Source organism: Cimex lectularius, unplaced genomic scaffold (assembly GCF_000648675.2).
Source record: "Cimex lectularius strain Harlan isolate CLEC.00 unplaced genomic scaffold, Clec_2.1 scaffold78, whole genome shotgun sequence".
Lineage (NCBI taxonomy): Eukaryota > Metazoa > Arthropoda > Insecta > Hemiptera > Cimicidae > Cimex > Cimex lectularius.
Genome location: NW_019392658.1, coordinates 507 through 21,000, shown reverse-complemented (window position 1 = coordinate 21,000; position 20,494 = coordinate 507). Strand labels below are relative to the sequence as shown.

At 35.7% G+C, this 20,494-nt stretch overlaps 1 long non-coding RNA gene across 2 annotated transcripts; it reads right to left on the bottom strand.

The window, feature by feature from the left end:
- Positions 1-790: 790 nt before the first annotated feature.
- On the bottom strand, positions 791-3,483 carry LOC106674032. 2 transcript variants are annotated; one of them, XR_001341451.2, is made up of 3 exons: positions 3,205-3,483; positions 2,909-3,138; positions 791-1,081 (listed from the first exon to the last, which is right to left on the bottom strand). It is a non-coding gene; the product is annotated as an uncharacterized LOC106674032 (long non-coding RNA). The 2 variants fall into 2 exon arrangements; XR_001341450.2 differs by having other exon boundaries at positions 2,909-3,135.
- Positions 3,484-20,494: the final 17,011 nt, after the last annotated feature.

Sequence of the window (20,494 nt, the reverse complement as noted above, 5' to 3'; positions counted from 1 at the left end):
GACTCAAATTTCTTATACAACTGAAGATTTTTCTCCGTTTATTTATGATCATTATTAATTATAGACTTTTTACTGAGCTGGGAAACACTTAATATTGAATTAGATTTTTTGTTTATATGGCCAGCAAAATACCTTGGTTCAACACCCGTCTCTCTGAACAATTCTTTTCTTATCTTTCTCGCGTTTTAAAACTACTAATTTCTTTTCCTGATTCTCCAGCCAAATTATGATGCTGTATGATATAACGGTAATCAACTTTCACTTTTCTTTATTCCATTGCTAGCCTCTCTGTACCTCAGAACCTCGACAATTTTGTATAGCATAATACAACTTATTAGCATTAAACTACTTCAGAGTACTTGATCTTCCTCGGAGAAATTGGGATAAACTCTACCATTCACTCTAATAAATTAAAGTCCCACTACCCTAGAGTACTCGATATTCTTCGGAGTAATTGGGATAACCTCAACCATTCTCGCTAATAAATTACATGCACGCATTACAATTCATTTACACTGCCTCAGAGTACTTGATATTCCTCGGAGAAATCGGGATAAACCCTGCCATTCACTCTATTAAATTACAGTCATACTACCCTGGAGTACTATATATTCTTCGGGGTAATTGGGATAACCTTAACCATTCACGCTAATAAATTACATTCACACATTCCGTCACACTACCTCACAGCGCCCGATATTTCTCGGGGTAATTGGGTATATGCCCTTCCATTCAAGCAAATAAATGCATTCGTTCCAATAAAACATGCATGAAGGTAAAAAGGCATATATGCAATTACAAATATTTACGTCCCTGAGATATCGGATCACCGACATGTGCCTGCTGCGGTCCCGCGCATATTTCTTTCATCGCAGACTTTTCTTTACATCTGCCATTATGTTCCCTACCGTGATAAGTTCCCCATAGAACGGGCACCTACAAGGTTTCACCTCCATTATGTGTCTTGGCATGACCTATGCGCAACCTGTTAAGTATAACTCGTGTTTAGACCCGAAAAAAATTTCCATTCTTCTTTCTTCTTCACATAGCGGTATTAATTTTTTTAAAGCGTGTCTTGTAACTGTAATTTAAAACAATAAAATTTCGCATTAGTTTTATCATGGAAGGGCGAAGTTATATCTTTTTTTTAATAGAGTTATTAAAAATTATTACATAGAACAATTTTTTACTGTTTAACCGTGACTAATGCAAGTTTTTGCGTTAAACCACCACTGTTGGCAGGGGACTTTCCAAGTTATTTGTCAGTGGCCGCTTTGTTGTTTTTCATCCGTGCCCGTCTCGTGTGTGAAAGGAAATATCTCCCGGGTCGGCTTTGATTGTCATTTGAAAAAACCGGATTTCTGTCTAGAAAAAGAAACCGGTACGAGGAAGTATGCAGACGGACTTAATCTTAATAAAAGCTGCTTACTGGCAGACTTTTCTTTGACTGGTTGGTTAAAGACGACTTCCAATTACGGCCAACGGCTTATTAAACTGGGTTTACATCGTGAAAATAATAATAAATATAATACAATGGTACAATGTATGAAAACAAATGAAGTCTTTTTAAACTTTTAAGCACCAACAGTTGGGTCATAGCGGGTTTTCACCGTGTACACAGAAAATAGACTAGGGTGATACATTACTGTAAAACTAAAAAGTGTATATGGTGATTGTTAGAGAATGGAGGATGGTTTTTCCGCATTTTTTCTCTTTTTCTCATTATTTAGCCATCCACAAATTCGATTCTATGTATGCCTGGGACAGCTAAACTATGCTACAGGCAAAAACATCGATGTGATGTGACCTTTGTCTTTCAATCAATACAACCGTACACCTTAGTAAGACCTTAGTCTAATACATTTTCATTGTGACATTTTTTCACAAAACAGAATTAAACTGTACAGGACAGCATATATAATAAGGTTAATAGTTAAAAGGAGTCGGCTTGTTTACGGGCACAGAGACCAATATTGGTCTATTGTACAATCTCCATCATTGCCTATTTTAGGACTTTTACCAGATCCCAAAGCTTTCCTAAGAGCATCCCTGTATATTCTCCAGGCCTTGGCATTTCCTATCCCAGCAGTAGAAATCTGAGCCTTAGTACTTCGTAACAACAGAAGACATTTTCCGCTGTTTCTTCTTCTTCCTGGCAATATCTCCACACTGTCTTTTTCTTGCAGCTCCGAGTTTGTGTCCAGTCAGCAGTCCTACTATCATTCTACTCCTAAGTGTTGTGAGTTTAACATTTCTGCTTTCTGTTGCTGCTATCTTTTGATGAACTTTCTGAAGTACATGCCCATTGAACCGTGGAAGTACCCGTTTTCAGCAGTCCTTCACCGAAGACGACGTGAGCCGCAACGCGTTGGAGTGACATCGGTTAGTCGATCCTCGCTGTTTTAGGACCAGGCCTATACGCTCTCATCTACTTATTTCCGGCAATATTTGCACATGCTCGCTTCTGCTGCTCCGAATCTATAATGCCTCCGGATTACGCAGTGTCCAGTAAGCAGTGTCACTAGTCATTCTCGTCGTAACACGACCTAGGTTTATTAGTTCTATCGTTAGGTTCAGCAACATTCTGTATTTTTTAGCTGTGGAGAAGTATAAAACACAAAGCATGAAAAGAAGAATATCACGAGGGACGGTCGGTCGTAAACCTGAACATGTGCACCATTTTAAATTTAGAAGTCAGGTTCTTCACAGTAGAAGTGAGAAGAAGGGTTATTAGTAGTCAGCCAATATACGACCCAAGGAACTACGAAAAATATTGAGGTCTATTGCGCATGCAATCTTAAGCTCTTTTTTAAGTTTTTCATTGTGATTCTCGTCTGAATCCTTAAGACTTTAACTTTTCCTATCCCGAGACTTTAAGCCGACATATGCTTCTAAACTATGCACATACCTTTGGAGTTTGCAATGTCCACTCACCAGTCCGGCTAGGTTTAGTAGTTCTGCGTTATTTTGCGTTTGTCCTTTCATGAGCCGAAGACTTTAATTTTCCATGGAATTTGTCTATTATCGATGGATTAATACCAGGTCACTACTCTTACGTCATTGCACCGCTGTGATCTTCTTCTTTCTGGCAATTCTTTAAAGCAATGTCAAGACTCGTTTCTACTGATCCAAATTCTACTAAAAATAGTTTGCATAATAATTCTGCCACACATAACAACATAACATGATTTTTCAAATTCTTACTTAAGCTGCAGACCATCGAGGTACTAAATGGCGTCGAATGGCTTGTTCGCACTACGGATGAGCATCGATGGTCGATGTTTAAAAAACATCGATGGTAGGTGACCGCTGTTCGATGTTTTTAACATCGTTGTTACTGTGACGATGTTTTTTGACCATCGATGGTGGGCTGTCAATGTTTTAACTTTTTCAGTGTTTCCTAATTTCCAATTTTGTGAATAGGGAATGACCCATGTTCTTCTGATATGAAAGTGACCTATCAGAACCTGTCAGGAGTTGTTCAATTTGTTGCCTTTATGGAACATCTGTTCCCTCTAAACGATTATTTTCCAAAGCTGGAATTATTATTTGGAAAACCAGAAATCGCTTAGAAGATAAATTGGCTTTAAAGCTACTTTTTTTTTAAATTGCGTTCCGGAGAAGATGCGGTAGTTTCATTGTAAAATTTGAATATATTAATTCTAATAAATTAAGGATATTAGTATCTAAGAAAAACAGCGAGGTATTTTGAATAAAATTCACAGGCACAAAATATATTACTTTAAAGGGACCGAGAGATCTATACACAACTATAAATGAAACCAATGGCAAAAATAATTCTTAATAAATGTTATTAAAAAAATAAACATAATATATTAATCAAGTTCCAAATAAAGGTTCAGAAATGGCGAAGTTTGAAAAATTAGCTTATTTTTTTAAAGTGGCACATAAAAACAATGTATGCATATGAAAATAATTTGTGGTTTGAGTAATGGTCCATGGTCGACCATCTATGTTTTTTTAACGATGCTCATCCCTAGTTCATTCTCATACCTCAAATTTTCTCGCTAATACATAAATTCGTCTTCTAAAGACAAAAACGCCGTGATAGTCATGGCGTCAATTTTTCTCTGATGAGAAACATTCCGTCAATAGTCAATGACCTATCCTTAGTCTCACCAAAATAATTTATTCACGTCGATTCGATTTTATTCTCTTGTATATATATTTTCGGTTCAGCCATTGATCAAAGCTGACATTTCCCACGTGCCGCTCAACCTCGACTAGAGTGACTAGGGTCTCCTCATCATCCTAGCTTAATTTCTGTGTTTTTCTCACGACAAAAACGTCATATGACTGGAATTTGCAACCATTATTGTTATTTTAATTTCTAAATCAAGATAGTAAAGTAGCGTATAAACAATATCACCATCATGATCACAGTGATTGTACTTGTGTCTTAAATATCGGAGTAAACCGTTAGGGGTGAAAAAATCCGATATTACCCCGGAATATATATGTTAGATAGAGTGTGTATATTCAAATGGCAAAGTGGGCATGCGTGGGTCGATGGGGGGCAGGTTGCATTCCATTACCTCCTTCTAAATCATCTCCCATACAACAACTCCCTTCTCCGCTCGATATCCTCCAACAACCTCTTTACCCAAACGTAAACCAACCCTTTATTAATATTGTATTTTCCAGCGGAAAATGGGCGAAATTATTTATGCAAATTTCATTTTTTTATCGCCCAAAAGTGACCTAAGAACACAGAAGACACAAGAAGACAGCCATGTTATAGTTTTAAAAACCTACCATTGAAAACAAGCAGAAGTTAGAGTAAAATAATATTGCTCTTACATAATAAACACAATATTTAAAAAAGATAGATATAATATTAAAAATAGACTTTTAATTAATAATTAATAATAATAAAACCAAATAAATTAATGAAAAGTTATAAAAACAAATAAAGAAAAAATATTATTGTTATTGAAACATCAAAAGAAAATCCATATACATGTGATTTTCCCAATCTTACTGCAATATATTTTTATATATTAATAACAATTTTTGATATATGTCAAATACATTTAAACATCTTTAAACGGCAGAAAAGAGGGAGCATTAAATTTATTTACAGGTGTACAATGGCATCAGGCAAGATGGGTCATCACTAATTTGTACTTCTTAGTTAAAACTCGTCCAAAAAACCATCAACGATCCAATTTTCCAATTTGAATGAAATCAGCGATGCAAAGCGAAACGCGTGATCCTGGGGGAGCAATAGGTCCGTAAATAAGTGACCTAGATGTATTGATTTTATAGCTTGGTTCATATGAGGCGTGGCAGTTCACCTACGCTCAATCACACTCTACCACCTCCTTTCACCCCTTCCCCAGAACTCCTCAGCCAACGAATTACTTTTCTTACTATCGCAGAATGGAAAGAGGAAAAGCCAAGAGGGGGAGAAATTTCAAAAGCTTTCCCTTAATAGGCGGAATATTGATTCGACGTGTTTTTGAATATGGGATTTCAAGGGTGCCAAAGTTTATAGCTTAACGATAATAAACTTTCTCAGCAGAAATATGATCATAATAATCTATAACACTCTAGGAGGAATGACACAGAGATCAATTTTAAAACTATTTTCTTACTATTTAAATAAAGTGAAAATGATCCACTGCTCAAATACAACATTTATTCTTAGTTTTTCTTTGTAGCTTATACATAATATATGTTATACATATTATATATTTTCACACGATCAAAGCACTAACTCTAATCATTCTCGATCAACGAATGGTCTTGAGGAAGAAAGTAAATTCAGTTGTTTCGGTTTCGGCCTATTTTAAGGTCATCATCAGGGCAAATAATCTCAGTCTACAGATTGACATATTTTTAAGTTTTTTTACTGGGAATCTGCAATTTTCTTGACGACCGACTCAGTCCCAACATTGCCAAGGACTGTGAATGCTTGGCAGTAGGAACTGAATTTGCTTTCTTCTTGAAGACCATACCTTGATCCAGAGTGTTCGTGAGTGAAAAGTGGTCGATATTTCTAATGATAATGCCAGTGCTGCACCCGGAGGACAGATGCCAGAAGAAACCGGCCAATACTGGCATTCAGCATTTATTGTAATGGATTAAGGGGCAAGGAGGTCTCGAGGACATCGTCAATTAAGTCGATATGGCGGGTTCTCAGGATGGGAATTTGTATAAAGGGCTTGAGCACTATGGTTAGGATGGATCGAGAGGTTTTTGTAAACTTCTGGAATCAGGAACGGATCAGTTCTTTGATGAAAGAAATATTGAGGTCATTATGAATAGTAAGTTAGTGACGGAGCTGTGACAATTTGTCTGAGAACTGTTGATTGGAAGGATTGGTTGCGCTTGGCAGAATCCAGAATTAGTTTAGTGTTGTGAGGTCAAGACGAATTTCGTTCAATAGAAGTCGTAGTTGTCCAAGTCATCTGTTAAGTTGTTGTCTCAAGCTTGTTTGGGAAACGTAAGTTTGCTGTTTAAGTATTTAACTAAAATGGAAATGGATATTTCTTTGTCGTTGATGTACAACGGAGTATAAGATTTCAATGTGCACTTTTTTTTTACTATTCCGTCTTGTACTCCACTTTTTACACAAGTCTTCGATAAGCTGTGTTCTTGATGTTAGAGGTAATTTGGATAGGATTTGACTTAGAAGGCAAAAACTGCGGTGGGTGGGTGATGATGATGGTATTATTATTAGAAATCAAACGAAAAGAGAACCGTATCCGATAAGCCAAAACTGCTAAGATAGGTAGACTAATCCAAAACTACTTAACTATCACAGTTGTCCTGCTTTTTCAAAGATTGTAAGCTATCACCTGATCCGCTGTGTCAACCAGGCCTGCTTAACTTTCTAACTTCTACATTATTGAAATTATTTTTTGTGAATTTTCCCTAAAAGAAAAAGGGGTTCCCTACAAATAAGTTGAGAGTAGCGGGACTCTACTTTAATAAAAGTCCATTTCTAACCGGAAAGATTAACTTTCAAAATCGGTTGATATGAAACAAAATACAAAATCACACTGAGAACCTACGAAGGCATCACAAAAATTCACAAGATCTGAATATTTGTGTGGTGATTAGTGCCGTTAGTCGATGATTATTCGGAAATAGTGAGATGGGGTATGACGTAGGTTTCATAAAAACATTTTCTTTATCATGTGTATATCATGATATGTATATCATGTATCACAAATCACTCAAAGCTTTTTGTTTTTTCGTCAGTTTGAGTGAGTAGAAATACTTTGTATGAATATAAAAAAAATTTTTTTTGCATTGTATAAATTGGGTACTCTCCACACGACACGCAAGGATGGCACAATTACACAGAAGACAAACACTTTGAGCCCTGAATCAATAATAAAAGTAAATAAAAAATAAAAGCGGTCTGGTGTGATGTAGGTTTCAGAAAAACATTTTCTTTATCGTGCCAACGTTTCGATCTTTATTGAGATCATCTTCAGGGCACAAAGTGTTTGTTTTCTATGTAGTTGTGCCATTCTTGTGTGTCGTGTTGAGAGTGCCACGCCACACGACACGCAAGAATGGCCCTGAAGATGATCTCAATAAAGATTGAAACGTTGGCACGATAAAGTAAATGTTTTTCTGAAACCTACATCACAGCAGACCGCATCTCACGATTTCCGAATAATCATCGACTAATGGTCGCTAATCACAACATATTTTTACAATGATGATAATTGACTGAGAAAATTAAGAAATTTGTTTACAGTACGATAATAGAGGCAGATTTTTCTGCAAGCGACGTATCTTTCTGTATACACAGAACCAAGGACATTTTACTTAAACACCAGACAGGAACGTTGTAAACTCGTAAAAGTTTAACTTTTATGTGATTTGGTATTTTACTTGTCTCAGATCAGAGTTAATCTTTTTCTATTGGTGTCATCAAATTTACAGTATGACTAACCTTAATGATATAAGGGGGAGTTTTTGAAAGTTGAAAGTAGCCTGAAAAGTGAGGTTTTGCCAATACAATTGGGAATCTAACTTAGGTCATATGAGAGTTTGTATTCAATTTGACTTGTAGTATAATCTCATGAAGTATGGACATCTGTTCACGAAACAGCCTGTAATCATAATGATGAATAATCGTTTAATTTTTCTAAACCTGCTTTAAAAAACAATTCACAGCTAAACCGTAAATTTTTTCAAAAATTATCTGATTGTAATTGTTTTGGTGGGGTCCATCTAGATTTTGTGAAACTCCATAACATGATGGGTAGGAAATAAATTGCTTTTTCCACAATAGGCATTTGTTAAGTCAGATTCGTTTCGGTCTAATATAAACCATCTTCAGTGACTTTTTGTATATAAAGGTTTGACGGTTTATTTTACCATTCTTGTAAGTTCAGAAGTGGATGCATGGACGACTATGGATTTGGCAAGTGGTCTGTCAAAAATGGGCTATTTCTAGACAGACGATTAGCCAAGTCTTTAGTTGTCCAGACATCCACTTATGAGCTTACAAGAAAGTAAAAAAAACCGTCAAACAAGTTTATATAAAAAAGTCGCTAAAGATGTTCTCAGAAATAAACCATTTTTACATACTACTCGCCAAATCCGCAGTTGTCCAGACAACCACTTCTGAGCTTATAATAAAGTAAAACAAACCGTCAAACCACTTTATATTAAAAAAGTCACTAAAGATGGTCTAAGAAAGAGCTCATTCTTGACAGACTACTCGCCAAATCCATAGTTGTCCAGTCATCCACTTCTGAGCTTGTAAGTATGTAAAAAACCGTCTAACCACTTTATATTAAAATAGTCACTAAAGATGGTCTAAGAAATAGCTCATTCTTGACAGACTACTAGCCAAGTCCGTAGTTGTCCAAACATCACATTTGACCTTATAAAAATGTATAAAACCCTCAAACCACTTTATATAAAAAAAAGTCACTAAAGATGGTCTCAGAAATAACCCATTTTTGACAGACTACTTGCCAAATCCATAGTTGTCCAGACATCCACTTCTGAACTTATAAGAACGTAAAAAAACCGTCAAACCACTTTATATAAAAAAGTCACTAAAGATGGTCTCAGAAATAACCCATTTTTGATAGACTACTCGTCAAATCTATAGTTTTCCAGACATCCACTTCTGAGCTTATAAGAAAGTAAAAAAACCGCCAAACCACTTTATTTTCAAAGAAGTCAGTAAATATGGTCGAAATAAACGCCGATTGTTGAAAAGCAAGTTATTTTCTCTCCATCATCTTATCCGATTGTAGTTTTGAGGCTACATTCATGGCAGTATGAACGTCTCCAACCCTTGGATATACATTAGAGTCAGGTGGCGCATGCTTGAAAGGGTAGATTTGAATAAGGAGGGGTTGAATGCCCAATGATATTCCACCTTGGGACCCCCTTAAAAAACACCCTTCCGACCCCACGCCCTTTATACATTACATTTACATGCGCCGCACTTTCCAATCGCCATATTTGAAGAGTCACGGCCGCTTTGACACCTCGATAGTGCGCACAACCGGAGAGAATTACCGGCGGAGCTGCCCTTTCTTATGAGTATTGATCGCCTCTTTAGATAAGTCCATTATTTGAAACGGCTTCCAAATATAGAACCTTGAATTATTAAAGACGGTAAAAACATTCCCTTCTAACTACAAAACGGGCTACTGTCTACGCGTACATCACTCGTACAAAAACCGATAACAAAAAAACAGACGCATTTTTATGCCAGGTATTTAATATTTTAAATTTACATTTGACTATGGCGAATTTGTGTATATAAAAACTTATCAAAACCTATCTGATTAAAAAACAAATTATAATTTCTCAGATTATCGGACCATGCTCACAAAACAGCCCACATTTTTGACTGGGTTAATGTAAAAAATAATAATTTATGATAAATAGGTTGCCAGAAGGCTAATAAAAGAAATTATTTATGCAGAGTGTTACAGGGTTAAATGTGAATACTGCCATATTCAGATGGGCTAAATAAAACACTGGAAGAAAGTTTCTGTGTTGACTCTTTCCTGTAATATTGACTTTTTTGTGATTTTCGTCTAAAATCAGATTTTTTTGAGTAAAATTTCTCAACTTTAGCCTCATTAAAATACAAATCTGACCTTTATTTCACTAACTACATTAAATTTTCTACAAGATAACATTTCGTTAAAAAATTCGCGCTTCTGAATACACCGTAGCCACTCAAAAAATAAAATTCAAAACTCATTTTTTTAAATACTCAATTTTGGTTCGTGCAATGACTTTTCCATTAAAATTTTCGGGGATTTCACCAACGTTGCCTTGTTTTGTAAGTATTCCAACTCACTTCACTTTTACATTTTTAAAAATTTTTCTTTGTAAAATATTATTTGCATGTTAAATCCATTATATTTCGTGGTCCGATTGACCAAATACCTTCTTTCAATTAATTAATCTTTATGTAAGATATTGGCTGAGATAAAAAAGTCAAGTGGTAGAGCAGCGGCGTATTCCGAATGTCGTGGGTTCGAATCCCTGTCGTGACACTAGCTTTTTCATTTCAACCAAGACCTTACATAAAGATTAATTAATTGAAGGAAATTATTTGCATGGTTGAAATACGTTATATCTAATCTAAGGAGAGCGCAAAACAGAACATCGAACATGCCATTTTTTAATGTAAACATTTATTAATTTGTAGCAAAAATTAGATACAGTCCCTCAACATTCGCGAGTTTTGCTTATTTGCGTAAATAAAATTACAGAAAAATTTCTCATTCGAGACCTATGGATTTGATTACTCGCAATAAAAAAAATCATTGAATAGCTTTTTCAGATGTGGAAACATTTTCAGAAATCCTTAATTGGTTTTTAAAGTCCAGTCAATAATTTTTTAAGAAAAATCAAAAAAACCCACTACGATTAAATGTTTTGCTCCTTGATCTTTCTTTTAGTTTTCCTTTTTCATTTCTCACCAAATTACTTGTTCATCAGTTGGTGACCTGCATTAAAAATTATACATTATGACACCTATACCGATACGGAAAAAAACGGTAATGTTCCTCGCGGATAACATTAAGATAAGTTGCAAGCGGTGGAATTGTGACTGCTGTTGGGAGATCTTCAACATCAACTAGCCGTCATTGCGTTCGATTAAAAAAAGGAAAAAAAATTTTTAAATTAAGTACACTTTATGAGAAGAATAAGTCCTGACTTTTGTTGCCAACAATAAATGTTTTTATTAAACATATGTTAAGTACGATATTGTTGGGCTGATGCTCTCTTTGGGTTATCACGCTTTTCAACGTTGCAAAGGAAATTTCACTAAGAAAAGTTTAAAAAATGTAAAAGTGGGTCTATGGAATACTTATAAAATAAGGCAACTTTGTTGAAATCCCTGAAAATTTTGATGGAAATGCATGAGCCACAAATCATTAGTGTTTGTGAATATCACAACGCTTTCACAACCAATATGACACCACAAGAATAGCACCACACTTTATACCCTGAAGATGACCCGAATAAAGGTCGAAACGTCGGTAACAAAAAAATAAAAAAGGTGCTTTTCTAAACTACCTCATTATTGACCGCTCCTCTCGACTTCAACAAATTACTAAAGTTAATAGTTACATTAATATTTGAGAATGGTTAATTTTTTAAATTGTGTATGTCGTACTTTACGCATGTAAAATCTTATCAATTCTCACCATTTTATAGTTAAAGCAATAATTGTTCAGATTTTACATAAAGGAACAGATTCTATTAGTGTTTCAGTATTTCCTATCTTTTATTGATCTAATTTCTACCTTTCACTTCAAGCAATACATAATTAAAGCCAAAAGGTTTCTCAAAAAGATAAATATGACAGTGGAGGTCCAGAAGCTCTCAGTACACTCAAATCTCTAACCTAAGAATCTTAATTAGCTTTGCAAATATTGCTTTTATTGTAGTGTATTTTATCTCTTTCCCATTTTCCGTACATTTGAATTTAGAAAATGTTAACTGTAAGCGCTTACATCCGTGACCTTTGTGGCGTGTCCGCATACGACGTGACCCCTTTTCATCGGGCTGACAGTCTTCAAAATCCGCTCAGATGTGCTTTATGCTGACAGTCAGCGGTTCCGAGAAGACTTCAATAGCCGCAGAACATTCCAAAGGTTCATCTACCACTGGATTAGCTTCAGGAAAATTGAAGTAACAGATACGAAACAAAATAAAGTTAAGCCATTTTCGTACAGTTCGCTTGATATGCGCTTAAAAGCTTGAAATGTAGGTAGATGTGAAATTGCAAAATAAAAATATAAAATTGATCAATTTAAATTATGCCGGTATATAACAAAATCAACAGTTTTTATGATATTCATACTTTGTTGTTTACTGCTTACAAGGATAGACTTTTCAAATAAGAATTTATTATAAATGACATAGTACACGTTTTAGCTTTATTTTTTTTATTTCTTAAAGTTTTGGGAGAAAATATTTAATAGGTTTTCTCCATGAACTTACACGAATTAGTATGCAACATCAAAGACTTTATCGACATTCAACCTTTGATAATGGAGTTCCCCACAAAAGTACAACAAAATTTGATAAAATTCGTTCTTGCAAAATCGAGCAATGAAGATACTTCATCATATTGTCTAACAGATTAAAAGAATTGACTTAAATCTCTGGTTTAACTGTAAATGCCAAATAAAAAAAGATCCTTAAAAGAAAAAAGACGCCTAAATAAATCAAGATTTTTGGATCAAAAGCTGTAAGAAGATTAGGAGAAAAAGCTGGCAAAAAACGAATGTCTTAAAGGTGAAATTAAAAAAATGGCATTTGATTAAGGAAAATTTGAGACACTTAGTGTTATATTATCAAAAAGCTACAACCATGTGAGTGGTCAAGATTTTTATAACAAAGTACGTGATATATTCAATAATTTCGTGGTCCGCTTGACCAATTAATATATTACAATTAATTAAGGTTTTTAGTTGAGATAAAAAAGTCAATGGCGCGAGCGGGATTCGAACCCATGATCTTCGGCTTGATACGCCGCTGCTCTACCACTTGAGCTATCGTGACCTTTATTACAATTAATTAAGGTTTTTAGTTGAGATAAAAAAGTCAATGGCACGAGCGGGATTCGAACCCACGATCTTCGGCTTGATACGCCGCTGCTCTACCACTTGAGCTATCGTGACCTCGATCCACTCGGACACCAACTTCCCATCTCAACCGCACCTTTTGAATTTTCCCTGCTTTTTGCCATTTTTCAAATGTCGTGTAATCTATTTGATTCTCGGCGACAAATGACAAATTTATCTCGACTAAAAACCTTAATTAGCACAAATGAAATGCCCACGAAGAGCTTTAGTGAAGTATACTTCATTTTGAATCATTAAATTCACTAATTTCGTAGTCCGCTTGACCAATTAATATATTACAATTATCGACATTTGAAAAATGGCAAATAGGGGGCGTCGGTGGCCGCAACGGTTTAGGAGTTGACACGCTTATCACTGTAAGGTGAAGGTCCCGGGTTCGAATCCAGCGGTCCCGCATTCGAACCCGACATACTTACAAATGTTTTTTTTTCAAAAACACCGGCACCCTGTGGGTTTATACGACCCTCAGGAAAAAAAGTTTTTCCCAAGAGTTGCCAATCTAAGTTATTCACATTTTGATGACGAAAGGCTTTCTAAAGTATCTCTAAAGAAAGGATTTAAGTATACAATTTATCACAACCACCAAAAACTGTAGGCAAAGATATGGTTACGGATTTAGAATTAGCAATTCTTAAAGGTGAAGAAGTCTTTTTAAAAAAAACAGTTGGAACTAAAGGCTTTATTGCCTTCCAATTGGCTTGGAATCCAAAAAATCCTTTGATAATGGACCACCACCATGTACAGCAAACTTTTTAAAAAATTGTATGCAATGCAGTTATTTTTTAATAAAAAAAATTAGTTATGGGCAGAAAACGCAGGTAAACCAGGTAAATTCATTGCTTATTTCGGGACCAGCCCAAAAACCTTAAACAACCAACTCTGAAGAGGCAAAATGTTGAAAAGCCTCAAGACCAAACTAAAAGAATAGACAGGTCCAAATTGTTGTTTGTTCTTGTCGGGATCATATAGGCTGTCCCCATTTCTATCCAATTTAATTGTTTTGAAGCCTAAATGAGCTTTTTCTAGCCTCTTGTAAAAATATTTCCAGTGGAGGTAGGTTTAGCAGAATTTTTAGTGCATTTGTAGGGATTGTTCTCATTTCCCCTGTGATACATAGGTTTGCTAGTCTTTGTATGCTGCCTAATGTTTGAGAAGCTTTTTGTTGTGCTTTGGTCCACCAAATTAATAATCCATAAGTTATTTTTGGTCTTGTTACTGCCGTGTATAGCCAGTAGGCAATTTCCGGTTTTAATCGTACGGTTCTTTTTGTGGTCATGAGATTCCCATAGATTGCATTTTGTTCTGATGAGTATATTGTTGATAGTACCACATGATAGTTTAATGCGTGAGATTGCATTCCGTGTTGCGTCCAGGAACCAAGATGACTTCTTGATGATTGATTCTCTTCCCCTGTGAAATTTGATTAACTAAGTTTTTCATTGTACCTTACACATATTAGTACATACTACAAATGTGATCAAAAAACTTTTTGTTACGCTGTCACAACACTACTGCCCGCGCTACATCTGGAGGACCAAGCCATGAACAACCAGACAATGCTGACACTCAGAGTGAGGGATATCTTTGACACAAGGAATGTTAAAGTGGATAGTGAGGTTGGTGACATAGTAGGGAGCTTTGACGATTCCTCTGATGACGGATTGGAAGACTAGGCGAATCCCCCCCCCCAAAAAAAAAAGTTCAAGTCATGTCTTGTATAAGGTTAGTTTAGCGTTGATGGTGAAGAGAGACAAGGTTCTGTTAAGTTGTCTCTTGTTGTCTAGGTAAATCCTAAGTTTTGACTTGAATGAAAATAGGTTATGTTGTTGAAGTTCAATGAAGGGAAGTCTTGTTTTTCTTTCAATGTTAGCGTACACTGAGTTCTTATTTTTCGTTCAGTGTTGTACTCCACTTTTTGAACCAGTCATGGATAAGTTTAAGGAGTTCTTAGGTGTTGGATTCGACTCCTTGGTAAGGATTCGACTCGAGATAATTGTGGACATGATGGTATTACGGTGTTAGATTGATCAGTAGTGTAAATGATATAAAGGATGAGGCCAAGAATGTTTCCTTGTAATACGCCGGCTTGTATCTGCCTGCCTTCCTTGAGGATAAGGTAATAAGGAGTTATTTATCAAGTGTTTCTATTAAAGCCGTAAGTCCTGTGTTGGCTGAAAGTATTGATTCATTAATATTTCAGCAAGGTGAAAGTTATTGGTTCTTTTGTGAATAACTATTAATACCTTGGATCTGGCTTATTCTATTAACACTATTGATCCATTTTCAGTTAGATGAAAGAATTTCTAAGATCATTTTTTATAGACATGTTAAGCCTGAAGTTCAGATTCAGTTAATTGATGACGTTTTGTAAATAGCTATTAATCTAGGGGAGAGTGGTTCTTATTGCAGAAAGTGGAGAAAGAACGCAACAAGGCTTTTCTGAGGGGCTTTGATTTGAAGCACCCTCAACAGCTCTCCCCAGCGGGGTTCAAAACGTTTTTTAAGACTCGGACACCGAGTTAATTGGAAAATATTTAATGGAATTGAGACATCGCTTTGGGGGCCGAGTGTTGTTCCGAAGGGGAGGAAATCCCCTTGTTCCTCGTCCGCCTCACCCTCAGAGGCGGTTATCCCTAAATCAATTAGTTGTTTTGGTGGATCACCTGGAGCTGTGTGTAATTGAGAAGCGGTGCCTGGAGCAGTTACCAAGGCAACACCCCGGAGACCAAATGAGATAACGTAGGAACCCTTCCGTTATGCTACATGCTCGGAGACTAACGGGCCCGGATTAGCCGGCTTCCATTAGCGGAGAAAAATGTCACATACAATTCCGCTTGCGTTCTATCAGAGCTGAATCATTGCTTCCTCTAATTCGCCTGAAATCAGGATTTTTCGGCAGGGCGTGTGACTTGCACAATGAAATCTGCGGTAAATTATAAAAAGAACTGCATAATTTCTAACAGATCTTCTAATGGAGTAATTCAGGGAGGCTTTAAAAAGTCCTTTTCCCTTCATCAACCATTTGACAGAAATTAAAAGTTACGGGATGATGTTACAATCCAATTATTAGAGTTGAGCGAAATATGTTTTTTAGAATACTGACTCAAGAACTGAAAATTTACGTCAAAATTTTCAACGATCAGTGGCTATCCAATTTTCCTTATTCCTTTACTCATTTCACACCTGAGGGATACCAACATGATCTAAATATGACTGGGAAATGTCATATCATTAAAAATAAAATCATAATAATAAAATATAGCAAAATATCATTATAATTAGCATTATGCTCTGTTACAACTATATTATTTAACAATTTGTGGTTTTTCTCTCGAACCTTGTGAGACAGAGGGGAAGAGAGTGAGAAAGAGAGATACGTAGATAGAAAAAGCATTACGAAAAGCAGGAAGTGAGAAATAGTGAGAAATTGCAAGTAAGTTTGGTAGATAGACAGGTAGATAGTATATAGATAGAAAAATAGAGGAACATGTAGAGAGTCAGAAAGAAAAGTAGAGACAGAAAGATAGAGAGGGAGTGTGTGTGAGAGAGAATGGGAGAGCTAAACAAACAAATGGGAATGAGACAAAAAAATTAGGAATTGAAAATAAAAAGGTAGATAGGCAATCCGTAGATACAGGAAGAGGGAGATAGAGAGGTGGCATTGGGCATTGAGAGAGTTTTGGAGAGACGGGGAATGAGAAAAAAAAAGAAATTGCAAATAAGAGAGATAGCTATTTGGATGAATAGATAGATAGCTAGTTTGATAAATAGAGAGAGAGAGAGAGAGAGAGAGAGAGAGAGAGAGAGAGANTAGCTAGCTAGATTAATAGATGGATAGCTAGTTTGAGAGATAGATAAATATGTAGTAAGATTATGTAGAGAGAGGGAGAGAGAGAGAGAGAGAGAGAGAGAGAGAGAGAGAAGGCATTGGCCATCGGGACAGTTTTGAAGAGACAGTTAATGACAAAAAAATAGAATTGCGAATAAGAAAAATAGCTAGATAGATTAATAGATAGATAGCTTGTTTGAGAGATAGATAAATATTTAGGAAGTTTACGTAGAGAGAGAGAGAGAGAGAGAGAGAGAGAGAGAGAGAGAGAGAGAGAAAGAGAAAATGAGGAGGCTTTGGGTATTGGGAGACTTTTGGAGAGACAGGTAATTAGAGAAAAATAAAAATTTGCGAATAAGAAAGATAGATTAATAGACAGATAACTAGTTTGATAGATAAATAGGTAGAGAGGTTAGGTAGGTAGGTAGGTAGAGAGAGAGAGAGAAAGAGAGAGAGAAAGAGAGAGAGAAGGCATTGGACATTTTGGAGAGACAGGAAACGAGAAAAATAGAAATTGCGAATAAGAGAGGTAGCTACATAGGTAGTTTGATAGAATTATAGAGAGTTTAGAGAAAGAGACGAGAGAGAGACTAGAGAGAGAATCTGACAGTCTGAAGGTCAAACCACAGAATCAGGGTGAATTAGTGATATGTTAATGTTAGAAGAAGAACAACAATAAGAGAGAATGAAGAAGGGAGAACAAATTGAAAGGAAAATAGAAATAGCAGATACATATTGAAGCAATTTTAAGATCTTAATCAGTTATTATGATGATTTTGGCCATAATAGACATAATTTGTACATTCTAGACAATCTTCATGGCATACATTTAAATTGGCTAAGGTGGTCCTATGAAAATTTTCTATTCATTTCCTTAAAATTCGATTTGATTAGTAAATACTGTTATCATAGCTATGTAAATCTGAAAATAACAAAATTTATCTATTTCTGGATGTTTTTTTATTTATTATTATAATATATATTAATCATTTTATAAAAGAATATGTGAATGAAGTTTTTTAATATAATGGAATTTTTAATTAAATAAATTCCACCCTTAAGTTGGAGAAATAAGAGAAAGCCCGTTTCTGCTTTCCAATAATCCAAGATTGGAAATTATTTTAATCAAATCTGAAGAAAGGCAAGATTCTCGCAATGATGGAAATGGGGCTTAGCGAGATTGATTAACACGATTGTTTTAATAAAGGCGGGATAACAGAAGGAATTTTGAAGAGAGAAAGGTGATCAATATCAATTGCTTGAGGAACGTCGTGGCGCACGGTCCGTCTTCCTCCTCCCTGTCGGCCCCGAACAAATTAAACAAAATCCTAAGACATACGTTTTTTCCCATTTCCCTCCAGGACTTCAGTATAATCAATTTTCTGGATAACTAGGTCATGTATAATAATAGGTAATTAATGTACGTTGGTCACCTCGGCTTATTACGATGCTCGGCCCGTGATGAGGAGTTTACGAGCCGAAGGTTCGTGTAATTGGCGTAATTTCTCTCCAATTATGTCCACATTGCCCGCGTAGAATTCAAATCTAGACTTGTGCAACACGAATTGTTGGAATCTCTTGTTATTCATGCTATGATATTATTTGAGCAAAAATGGAATTATTCTGTTCAGGACTTCCTTGATGTCTTATTACATTAATATCTTCACTTAAAACGTATCGTTATAGAAAATTACATATTAACGTCGAGACCGATGTCAGGAAAATTGGCTTTCACTCATAACCACCCTTGGCCGAAACAATTGCCTAATTGGGAAAGCACTTTGCTACGAAATTCAGCTCAAAAAGTAATTAACAAAATTGTGCAAATCTATAGACACATTGAAAAATGGCAAAAAGGAGGGAAAATTCAAAATGTGGGGTTGAAGTGGGAAGTTAGTGTCCGAGGGGATCGAGGTCACGATAGCTCAAGTGGTAGAGTAGCTGCGTATCTAGCCGAAGATCGTGGGTTCGAATCCCGCTCATGACACTGACTTTTTTATCTCAACTAAAAACCTTAATTAATTGAAATCCATAAACACAGATAAATCATACATAATTGTACGTCTGTAAGTTAGCTCAAATTTAAAATTCATTTGTATACATTACGAAAAAATTTTAAGATATATTATTTTAAAATTTATCATCATCTATTGCAAGCATTTAATGCTAAAAAGTTCCCAATCAATAATGTCAATTTGCAAATTGATAATGTTTTCCAGCGACACCATTATCACACAATCTCACATTCAAATTAATAATAATAAAAGAAATATAACGGGGAGAAAAAGATAAAGACAAGATAGGAATGAATGAAAGGGAGAGAAAGAGAACGAGAGAGTGAGAAAGAGATGAAAGAAAGAGAGAGAGATAGCCATCGTGTATGTCTGTTCAGATAAGAACGGAAAGACAGGAAGAAATAGGGTTTACGTTTTAGATGGCCCGGCTGAATTTTTCTTGAACCAATGACGCTATAAAAAAATAAACTAAACAAAAATACCTGTTTATATGTTTTAGTCTAGTTTCAAATTTTTACCTATTTTTGTAGAAAAATTATAGAGGGCAATTAATTAAGGTTTTTTAGATGAGATAAAAAAGTCAATGGCACGAGCGGGATTCGAACCCACGATCTTCGGCTAGATACGCCGCTGCTCTACCACTTGAGCTATCGTTACTTCGACCCCCTCGGACACTAATTTCCCATCACAACCCCAGTGAGAGAGTGGATCGAGGTCACGATAGCTCAAGTGGTAGAGCAGCGGCGTATCTAGCCAAAGATCGTGGGTTCGAATCCCGCTCGTGCCATTGACTTTTTTATCTCAACTAAAAAACCTTCATTAATTGAATTATATTAATAGGTCAAGCGGACCACGAAATTAGTGAATTTAGGGAATTATAGAGGGCATTCAACAACTGTCATTCTACAGTATATGTCTTACAATCTTTCCCTTCTTATCTGTCACACACGCGCGCGCACACACACATACACACAAGTAGTAGTTAAATATAATAGGAAGGATTGTTTCACACATAAACAGCATATGTTAAGAAAATTTGCAGGTCGAGGTTAACTGGTGCAAATGCAAACCGTTATGCGTTAAGTGAAACCTACTTTACTCTTTTTGAAGCTGAAGATCCTTCAACGTTAGAAATAAATTATTAATTTCCAAATAATCGTAACATTTGTGTGTGTCATTTTAAATAAGAAAGTGAGTCTGTGTTATTCCATTGATCGTAATACAATCATGGGTTTTTATCTGACTTGTTAAACTTTTACTTAGTTTTTCATAATAACTTATATAAAGTCATACATTTAAGATGGATGAACGAACAGAAAAATCGAAACCGGCGAGGAAGAAAACATTTTGAAAGCGTGCATTGAATAGATGTAAATCAAAGGGCGATTATCCTTCCCTTGTTTGTTCCGTTCTATCCTCCGCCTATAAACCACCTCGTGAGAATTATTTTGTAATTAACCAATTACCGAGATAGCTGAACAAGTCCCAAATTAAAATTATTAGATCGTATCGGTGTAATCATG